General features: G+C 38.4%; 1 long non-coding RNA gene across 1 annotated transcript; it reads left to right on the top strand.

Annotated features, from left to right (window-relative positions):
* The first annotated feature begins 5276 nt into the window (after window positions 1-5276).
* Window positions 5277-9448, top strand: LOC112654799 (uncharacterized). The gene is made up of 3 exons (XR_003133394.2): window positions 5277-5414; window positions 6398-6547; window positions 7349-9448. It is a non-coding gene; the product is annotated as an uncharacterized LOC112654799 (long non-coding RNA).
* The last annotated feature ends 266 nt before the right edge of the window (window positions 9449-9714 follow it).

Here is a 9714-nt window from a genome sequence, read left to right as displayed (position 1 = left end):
GATTTTGACAGTAGGATGCACCATGCTGGCCTACCCATAAGTCTTGGTATGGTGCTCTTACCACTTCCACCCATAAGGGCTCACCCCAGCCACAGGCACCACCTCTCCAAACAACAAGACTGTACCTAATTGCCACCACCTGCAAACCACTGCATAGACCTTGGGTGATGGTGGAAGAGGAGAGAATCCTTACACCAGAGCTTCCTTCCAAAACAACTGAACTCTCTGAGGCCTGAAAGTCACACACCCTCCAGCGGACTATCAGGTCTCCAATCACCAGGCCTCATACCTCTATTTGCATCCTGCATATTTCCAAATATGAACGGCTTAGTCTTTTATTCTCTGTTCTTATCACAACCTACTTTCTACTCCCCAAATCTATGACTGCAGACTGTTCCATCATAACACATCCAAAACCAAGCTCATCATCTCTGCCCCAAAGTCTGCTATTCCTACAGCATCACAGTCTCACTAAATCGCACCATCAGTGCTCAAGCCAGCAACCCGAGAATCATCCTTGATATCTGCCTGTCATTCCTGCTCTTAACCTCTCTACATTGAATCCATCTCCAAACCTCTCATGTACCTCCTAAATCTCATGGTTCCATTCACTTCTCTCCACCTGCATTGCTAGTGCATCTAGACGGACCATCATCTATCACCTAGACTAAGCCACAGCCTACTAATCAGTCCTTCAGTCTCCAACATCTGTTCCCTACAATTAATTCTTCATTCAAAAACAAATCTCATTAAGTCATTTTTCTGTTTAAAACCTCTAGGCAACTTCCCTTGGCTTTTAGCTAAGCATGAATCCTTGCTATGGTCCAGAGGCTCCTCAGTCACACCTGCTTCCCATGATGACCTCACCTCTCCTCTGTTCCTTATTCCTTTATTGTCCACTCTCACAATTCTACTCTTCTTCCAATTTCTCAATATTCAACCTTTAACATCAATTCCACAGGGAGGTTTTTTTCTGTTTTTCATTTTATAATGCAATCCCCATATTTACCACTGTGTCTCTAGTGCGTAGAGCTGTGGAGGGCACTCAATAAATATATATTGAATGAAGGCATGTCATGACCACATGAAGGAATTCACCTTTAATGGGGCCATTGGTGTTTCCAATGAACTCTGGTTTGCAATGAGGATTGCATAGACTAGACCCAATTGGCCCTGGTTAGTCAAGTCTATTGAGATCTCACAGTTAAAGTGACCATTTGTCTGTCATTCAAGCTCAGACCCTTTGAGAGTAAAAGTCAGTGCTAAAAACACTTTTTTTTAAGGATTTCTTTTTTTTGTTTGTTTGTTTGTTTTGTTTGAGAGAGAGAGAGAGAGAGCTAGAGAAAGCAGGAGAGAGGAACAGGCATTGTGAGAGGGAGAAGCAGGATCCCTGTTGAGCTCAATCCTTGGACTCTGTGATCATGACCCAAGCTGAAGGCAGATGCTTAACCAACTGTCACCCAGGTGCATCTACAAATATTTAAAAATATACATTTTTGAATATACATTTATTAGAATAAATAATGTATTTATTTTATTAAAATAATTAAAACCTGCTGGTTTTATTATATTGAGGGACTTATAAAACAGTTGTATTTTAAGATAAAGTTATTTATAAAAGTAATTTCAGGGATCCCTGGGTGGTAAAGCGGTTTGACGCCTGCCTTTGGCCCAGGGCGCGATCCTGGAGACCCGGGATCGAATCCCACGTCGGGCTCCCGGTGCATGGAGCCTGCTTCTCCCTCTGCCTGTGTCTCTGCCTCTCTCTCTCTCTCTCTCTCTCTGTGACTATCATAAATAATTTTTTAAAAAAGTAATTTCAAAAATAAAATATTTCTATTTCAAAAGTAAATACAAATTCCAAAACTAAAAATATTTTTTTTATTTTTTTAAGGATTTTATTTATTTATTCATGAGAGACACAGAGAGAGAGGCAGAGACACAAGCAGAGGGAAAATATTTTTTTAGAAACTGAAATCCATACAATAAGGGAAAAAATTCACTTATTTATATCAATGATCTCAAATTTGAAAAATAACATCAGCAGAATAATTCTATTTTGTACATATTCATGAATTTAAATGGGTTTGTAAAATGCATTTGCCACAAGTCCCACATCACAGATATTTTTCTGATTTTTTTTTCAAAATGATCTTATTTTTAATTTTTTTACAAAATTGCTTATGATCATCTTCCAAGTTGCATTTATGATTAATAAAATGAAAGTGTTGACACATTCAATTGACTTTTTCTGTAAACCACAATACTTTTGAAGTATTTATTCTAAGAATAAATTCTGCTAAATGAAAGATAGTCTCAATTCTCATTTTTCTCATATTGAAATGTATAACTACTTCAGTTCAAATATCTTCACAGACATATTTTCTTTACCTCCATTCTGAGCTCTCTTTGACAAATACTTTAATAATACAAAACATCAAATAAATTACCTGATCCTTTGGGATATTTAACTATATTTAGATGCTGCTGTATCGTAGGTCTTGTCAATGGCATTCCATTTTCATAATGAATATATATTTTTCTATTAAAAATAGAAGTTCCCATAAATTGACCTATTTCAAAGTAAAATCAGAGAATATCAGTATTAGCTCTTGTCGACCATATGCATTCACATTTGTTTAAGTTGTTCGGTTCCTTCTTGATTTTTGTGGGGATAAACTTCAAAGTTTTCCTGTTTGCAGACTTTGCCTTGAGTAATTACAACATAACAATCTGCAAAGTTTCAAAGGCTAATGGTTTTTAGTGTTTTGTTTATTCAATACTTTTCATTAAATACTTTCAACCACATTTTGAACACAATTCAACTAAAATTTAGAGGCCTCATTTCCAAAAAATGTCAAAATCATCATAGAAGTTGGTTCACAAAGGTTCAGACATTTTCTAAAGTCCAATTAGTGTCAAGCAATGAAGAAAGAAAGTACATGCCCACCCTAGTTTTGGAACTGGAATCAACTTCATCAAAAGAATTTCGTATTTCAGTTATTCTGTGTATATCTGAAAACATTTGTCAATGATGGCACTTACGACTTCTATTTTGATTATTAGAATAGGAGAGCTTGTTTTGACACAAATATAAAATTTTAATGGACCACAACCAATTACAAGTATATTATCTGTTCCATACTTTTCTTCATTGAGTAAGAACATTAGTTTTACCACAAAATTGTGTCCTACCAGACTTTGTTCATTTATCACTGCAGAAACAATCATTTTATCTTCAGTATTAACCTTTATAACTGCATTTACAAATGCATTCACAACAATGTACAGATTTTGCCTTTGAAAAAATAAGCTTCAGGACATTTTACTTTTATGTCATGGATTATATAAAGTGGCAAGCTTTTATTGGCATTGACTGATTTTTCTATTTGTAATATCTGATTACATTTTATAAAACTGGCATCATTTAACTGTGTGAAAAGTTCTTCTCTTAACGGAGTCTGCATATCAGACTCCATTGCATGTTTTGTACAAGCCCAGACAAACTTGGAATTCAAGATGCTTTCAGAGATCTGCTGTACAAGATAGAGCCTATAGTCAACAATACTTTTTATAAACGTAAATAGTTAAGAAGGTAAATCTCATGGTAAGTATTCTTACCACAAAAAAGTGGGGAAGGGAAACTTTTGAAGGTAACAAATATGTCTATTGGCTTGATTATGGTGATGGTTTCACAGGTACAAGCATATGTACAAATTCATCAAGTTGTATACATTGAACATGTACAGTTTATTGTAAGCTAATTATAGCTCAGTAAAGCTGTTTAAAGGATTTTCAGTAGAGGCACTTGGGTGAGTCAGTGGGCTAAGTGGCCAACTCTTGGTTTCAATTCAGGTCATGATCTTGGGGTTGTGAGATCAAGCCCTTGGTTGGGCTCCATGCTTAGCAGGAAGTCTGCTTGGGATTCTCTCCCCCTCACACACTCACATACTGGTGCTCTCTCTCTCTCTTTCTCAACTATATAAAAAAAATCATTTTTAAAAAAGAATGTTTAATAAAAAATTTGAATGAGTCGAATTTAATTTAAGAGATATATGTGATGTAAATAAATGCACTGATATACATGAAATTCTTCAGACTATTCTTCAGACTAATTTGAAAACATACTTTGTAATGCTACATATGTTTAGTCTTCTTGTATTAACTACTGGAATAACTTTCGAAGTAGACATGGACTTTCATCAGATTTGAAGTTTCTGGTGTTTGAAGGGTCACTGATTCCCTGTAGCTCCCATAGTGGACTTCAAAAGCCAAGAACATTTTGTGCATATTCCATGTTCATTATCAACCTTCTTAAACAGAAATTATTTCATTTAATATTAAATATGCACTTAATTTTTCAACTCATTTTTGCAATTGGGTTTAGGGCCTTAAATAAAAAATCACCTCCAAATTAGTTAAGTTGTCCCATAAAGATAAATAACAAAATTAGTGTAGTTACAGTTTTTAAACTGCCAAGTATCCATGCTCCACACTATATACGTTTCACAAACACCTAACCTAAAATTTCTCACATTTTCCTGCATGCCGACTAGCGACCTAAGGGTTCCCCACAGCACAGATGTCAATGAAAGTGGCCGATGCACCAACTGGTCCCACAGGTGCAGGAGGGGCGAAAGCTTCTCCCACAATCACTTGAGACCTGAGGAGTTCATTGTCCTTAGCAGCTCCTGTCTGAGTGCGCTTCATTTTTTCAGTTTTTGACAGAAAGCCAAACTGTCTTTCAACTGGAAGGGCCAGGAAAAGAGATGAGTTGTAGCTGGTTATCTTCCAGATAAGATACTGCATATGCATCTCACACGCTGCTCCACACGGACATAGAAGAAGCTGGAACCACTAAAAGAAGTCTACCAAAGCCATCCAGGCTTATTATGGAACTATTGATAATAGTATTTCACTTAAAAATGAAGAATCCAACAAATGCTAAAGCAAACTGGATGTTGGGCCAACAGGCACAGACTCACTCAATCCCAGGGCAACGAGATAGATGTGCCTCTTTGTTCTTAGCTAGCACCAGACTTTCGTCCATGTTCTATTACTTTACATTGGTCAAATATGATAAAGAAAAAAATGGAAGATGTCTGAGACATAAGTATGTATTCTCCATCAACAATTTGAATGTTTTCCATTTTAGGAAGTTGATTTTAGTGTAAAGGGAGGAGCTGGGGAAGGAAGGCCTGGAGAGAGAGAAGACATCCATATCCAGACAATGGGAAACAATTCTAGAACCTCAACGTTATTCTGTGGGCCTTTAGAACAAAACAAAAGTGAAAAGTAACCAATTTTCCAGACATTGCTAAAAATTCTCTGTGTGGGAATCCACCTTTCCCCTCTGACTGGCAGACTTTGGTGGGAGAGGAGACAAGAAAAAGCATGAGATCCATGTGGAGAGGGTGAGTGTGTGTTTGGTGGTGTGAAGGCAGGAAAATATGTCATCCTCAAAATATTGTTGCCCTAAAGCCAAGCCTTCCCTTCACAATAGCTGATGTTTTCCAGTTTACTATGAAAGCATTTAAAAAACAAAATAGAAAAACCTTTCTTCCAAATGTTAAACTTTCCAATAAATTGATGTTTGGAGCCCGGCATGCTGCAGAATAAAGACTAGGTTCCCAGAAGGCTTTGCTCCAACTCCCAAGTTTCCAATAAAAGCTGGAGGATCAGCACTGGTATGAGGGGTGACTGGGAAGGGTGAGGAATAACACTGGCCTTGGGTATAATCCAAAGAGATTTTTGGCTGCTGAAATTTTAAAAAAACATCATTGTCCCAAAATCTGTACAAACATCATCTTCCCTCCAGCTTTCCCTTGAAACAATGCTTCAGCAGAGTCTCGCTGGCAAAAATAACATACGTCATTTAAGCCACCCCAGTCCCTAGGGCAACCCTGAAGTTCGCCTTCTGTCTCTGCTAAAGGTGCCAACTCTTTTTTTCCCCTCAAAGGGAGATGCTTCAGTTCAAGAACTTTGGATGTTGTCTTTAGCATGCTATACCTGGCTTTCAAATTACCTAGAGTCAGAACTCATCATTGTAAACTTGGTTGATCCCAAACTCACGACAGTTTCTTTGTCCTGGATGACGTTAACTTTGGCTATTGCCACTAAACAAGGCACATAGGAGAATTTAAGGGCTGAGCAGATGAACAATGGATGTGAATGCTTTCTGGGCAGTAAAACATTTCTAAGATTCTCAAGGCAGAGTGGCCTCATCATTGCTACTCTCTCCTCTTGCAACTATACTCAACGCACAGGCATCTGAGAAGTGAAGTACGGAATTTGGCTTCAAATGTGTTCTATTACAGATATTCAATTAATACACAGGAATCCAGCCCTTCAAGCCTCAAGTAGGCATGGTTTTCTCAAGTGTTCTTTTCTTACCCAGGAGGAGCCATACTGCCAGGACACTGGAATCTATTGTTGGCAGAGCCACTCAAGTCCCAAGTGACCACGGACCACAGCAGCTGCCTGTCTGCCTGTTACCCCAAGCATGTGGTGAGGGTTCCAGGCTCAGAAGGGCTGTGATTTCATGCAGGTATATGTGAGGATGCCTGTGAGACAATCTGTGGCAGACCATCAGTTCCTTGAGGGCAGAGACCCAACGGCCTCATTCCCATATTCACCATGTCACCAAGCAGTCAGTGCTTGGCCTACAGCCTAGACTCAGCAAGCATCTCTTCAAGGGAGGTCACCGTCATGGTGGGAGGGGCTGGTGCCACAGCGAGGACTGTGTACTATCTCCATAGATTTGTACCTCTTGAGTTGAGTAAACTCAAGAGGTACAAATGGCAAATTAGATTAAATAGCACAAGCATTCTCAAGCACAATAGTTTGGACAGGATGCACACAAAATGTAGAACATATTTCAAACCAATTCCTCTCATGACCTTCTAGATTGGGACAGGCAGACTGATAAGGAAGCACTGTAGAAACAGGGGAAAGAAAAGAAGGGAGGGGTGTGAAGAAGGTAGACAAGGAAAAGCAGAGAACAGACCTAAAAAGAAGTAAACAATAGGCAACAGATGCCTTGGTTTTCATAATTCTCCAAATTTTTCTTTGAGACAAGATTGATTAGTTCCTCAAATGTTTGAAAAGTTAACATTGTTTTTGTGTAGACTTTTCACGTGTGAATGACCTGCAATGAAGTTGAAGGCTGAGGGGGATGGAGATTTTCTTGTCTTTGTGCCCTCAGCACCTGGCCCAGGGCCTGGACTCCAGCACTAGAGTGCCATTTTTTTTTTTAAATAAAAACATAATTTTTAGACAGCTTTCACATACATTGTCTGAGATGATGATAAATGCCACTGTTGATCATACTACCCTTGAACTCCTGCAGAATTGAATGGTGCTACCCAGCAAGTATTGTGGCACTGTCAGCTTCACTTCAGCAAGAAAACACAACTCCTCAAAGATGAACAACAACTGGGATTCACATCCAAGGCAGGCTGGGTAATTCTTATCAGCCATGCAGGGCTGCTTCCATTGCCAACACTTCCAGATCACAGATTGCAGCCACTTGGGAGTGAGGGAAGCTGAAATTAAAGATACAATGGACAAAGACTCAGGAGTTTGACTGTGAGCATGTGCAGCAAGAGAGATTTGGAATTCTCTGTAATTAATGTAGCAAGCTTCAAGGAAATGGATTTTTATGGCTTTGGGAACTAATCTGACAAACGAATTAAATCAAGCAAGGGTTACTCTTTGGAATCCCTGGGTAAAAAGAGTTTTCTGACTCGGAATCCAGGGAGCAACTGAAGTCAGAGATACCTGGGCACTGCCATTGCCTTATCTGCCCACGGCCCTGCTGGTGATTTTGGTGCAAGAACCAGGAGAGTTCAATGTCTGCAAACATTGCTCTGAGGCCATGGTTCTCATCTAGTAACTGGAGGGGTCTTAGAAACTATTAGTGCCTGGACTTCATTCCCAGAGATTGATTTCACTGATATAGGGTTCAGTCTGGGTATCCAGACTGTTTTCTTTTTCTTTTGGATTTTTAAAAAGTCTTTTTTAAAAAAAATCCTATTTGATTTTAAATAACTCTTACATGTATAAGACATAGAATTAAAATTAAAAGTGTACACAGGGATGATACAATAATAAGTCTGCCCTTGGCCACTCACTTCTCTCAGAGACAACTTCCAGAGATTGTTTGAAAATAGACAAGAAGGAAAAAAACAAGAAAAAATAAAACAATAAGTCATATATATTTACATATAAAAATGTAACATACACTGTTCTACATTCTGCTTTGCTATGTTATCAGTATGTCTTGATAATCCTTGTTTATGAAAAGTTGCCTTGTTAGTAACATCTGGCATTAGTGTGGTACATGTTTTACAATGGATCTGTCAATATTGACAGGTATTACTAACTACAGTCTATAGTTTACCTTGGGTCCAGTCTTGGCGATGTACATTCTCTGGGTTTTAACAAATGTGTTAATGACATGTACCCACCGTTGCAGTACATACCGGACAGTTTCATTGCCTTAAATGTTCCATGTTCTACCAATTCATGTCTCCCTCTGTTCTCACTCCTGGCAACTACTCATCTTTTTACTGTTTTCATTATTTTGCCTTTTCTCGAATGTCATATAGTTGGAATCATGCAGTGTAGAAGTCTCAGAATGGCTTCTTTCACTTAACAATATGAATTTAAGATTTCCCCATGTCTTTTTGTGGTTTGATTGCTCATTTCTTTGTATAGCTGAATAATATCCCACTGTAGGAATGTGCCACGATGTATTTATCTATTCACCTACTAAGGACATCTTGGTTGGCAAGTTTTGGCTGCTATGAATATAGCTGCTATAAATATTCATGTGTGGGTTTTGTGTGGACTTCAGTTTTCAGTGCATTTGGGTAAATATCAAGGATAATATTGCTGTATTGCTGGATAATATGGTGAGAGTATGTTTCATTTTGCAAGAAAATCCCACACTGGCTTCCGAAGTGGCTGTACCATTTTGCATTCCCACCAACAATGAATGAGAGTTCTTGTTCCTTCACATCCTCACCAGCATTTGGTATTGCCATTGTGCTGGATTTGGGTCATTCTTGTAAGTGTGTAGTGCATCCCATTGTTGCTTTAACTTGCAACTCCCTAATGACATATAATGTTCAGCATCTTTTCATGTGTTCATTTTCCATAAGCACACGTATATCTTCTTTGGTTAGGTGTGTGTTCAGACCTGTTGCTCCTTTTTTAATCGAGTCATTGGTTTTCTTACTATTGAGTTTATAAAGTTCTTTGTGTATTTTAGATACCAGCACATTATCAGATATGTGTTTTGCAAATATTTTCTCCCAGTCCATGCCTTGTTGTTTCATTCTCTGAATAGTATCTTTTGCAGAACATAAGTTTTTTATTTTAATGATGTTCAAATGAATCTTTCTCTTCCATGGATTGTGCTTTTGATGCTTTTGATGCTAAATGTTGTCACAGGGATCCCTGGGTGGCGCAGCGGTTTGGCACCTGCCTTTGGCCCAGGGCGCGATCCTGGAGACCTGGGATCGAATCCCACGTCGGGCTCCCAGTGCATGGAGCCTGCTTCTCCCTCTGCCTGTGTCTCTGCCTCTTTCTCTCTCTCTGTGACTATCACAAATAAATAAAAATTTTAAAAAATAAATAAATAAATAAATGTTGTCACAAAAGCAAAGGTCACCTAAGCTTTTTCCTGTTATCTTCCAGGAGTTTTATAGT

The sequence above is a fragment of the Canis lupus genome, chromosome 16, assembly GCF_003254725.2.
Source record: "Canis lupus dingo isolate Sandy chromosome 16, ASM325472v2, whole genome shotgun sequence".
Classification (NCBI taxonomy): domain Eukaryota; kingdom Metazoa; phylum Chordata; class Mammalia; order Carnivora; family Canidae; genus Canis; species Canis lupus.
Note: the sequence above shows the minus strand (reverse complement) of the source record. Positions and strands in the feature narration are given on the sequence as shown.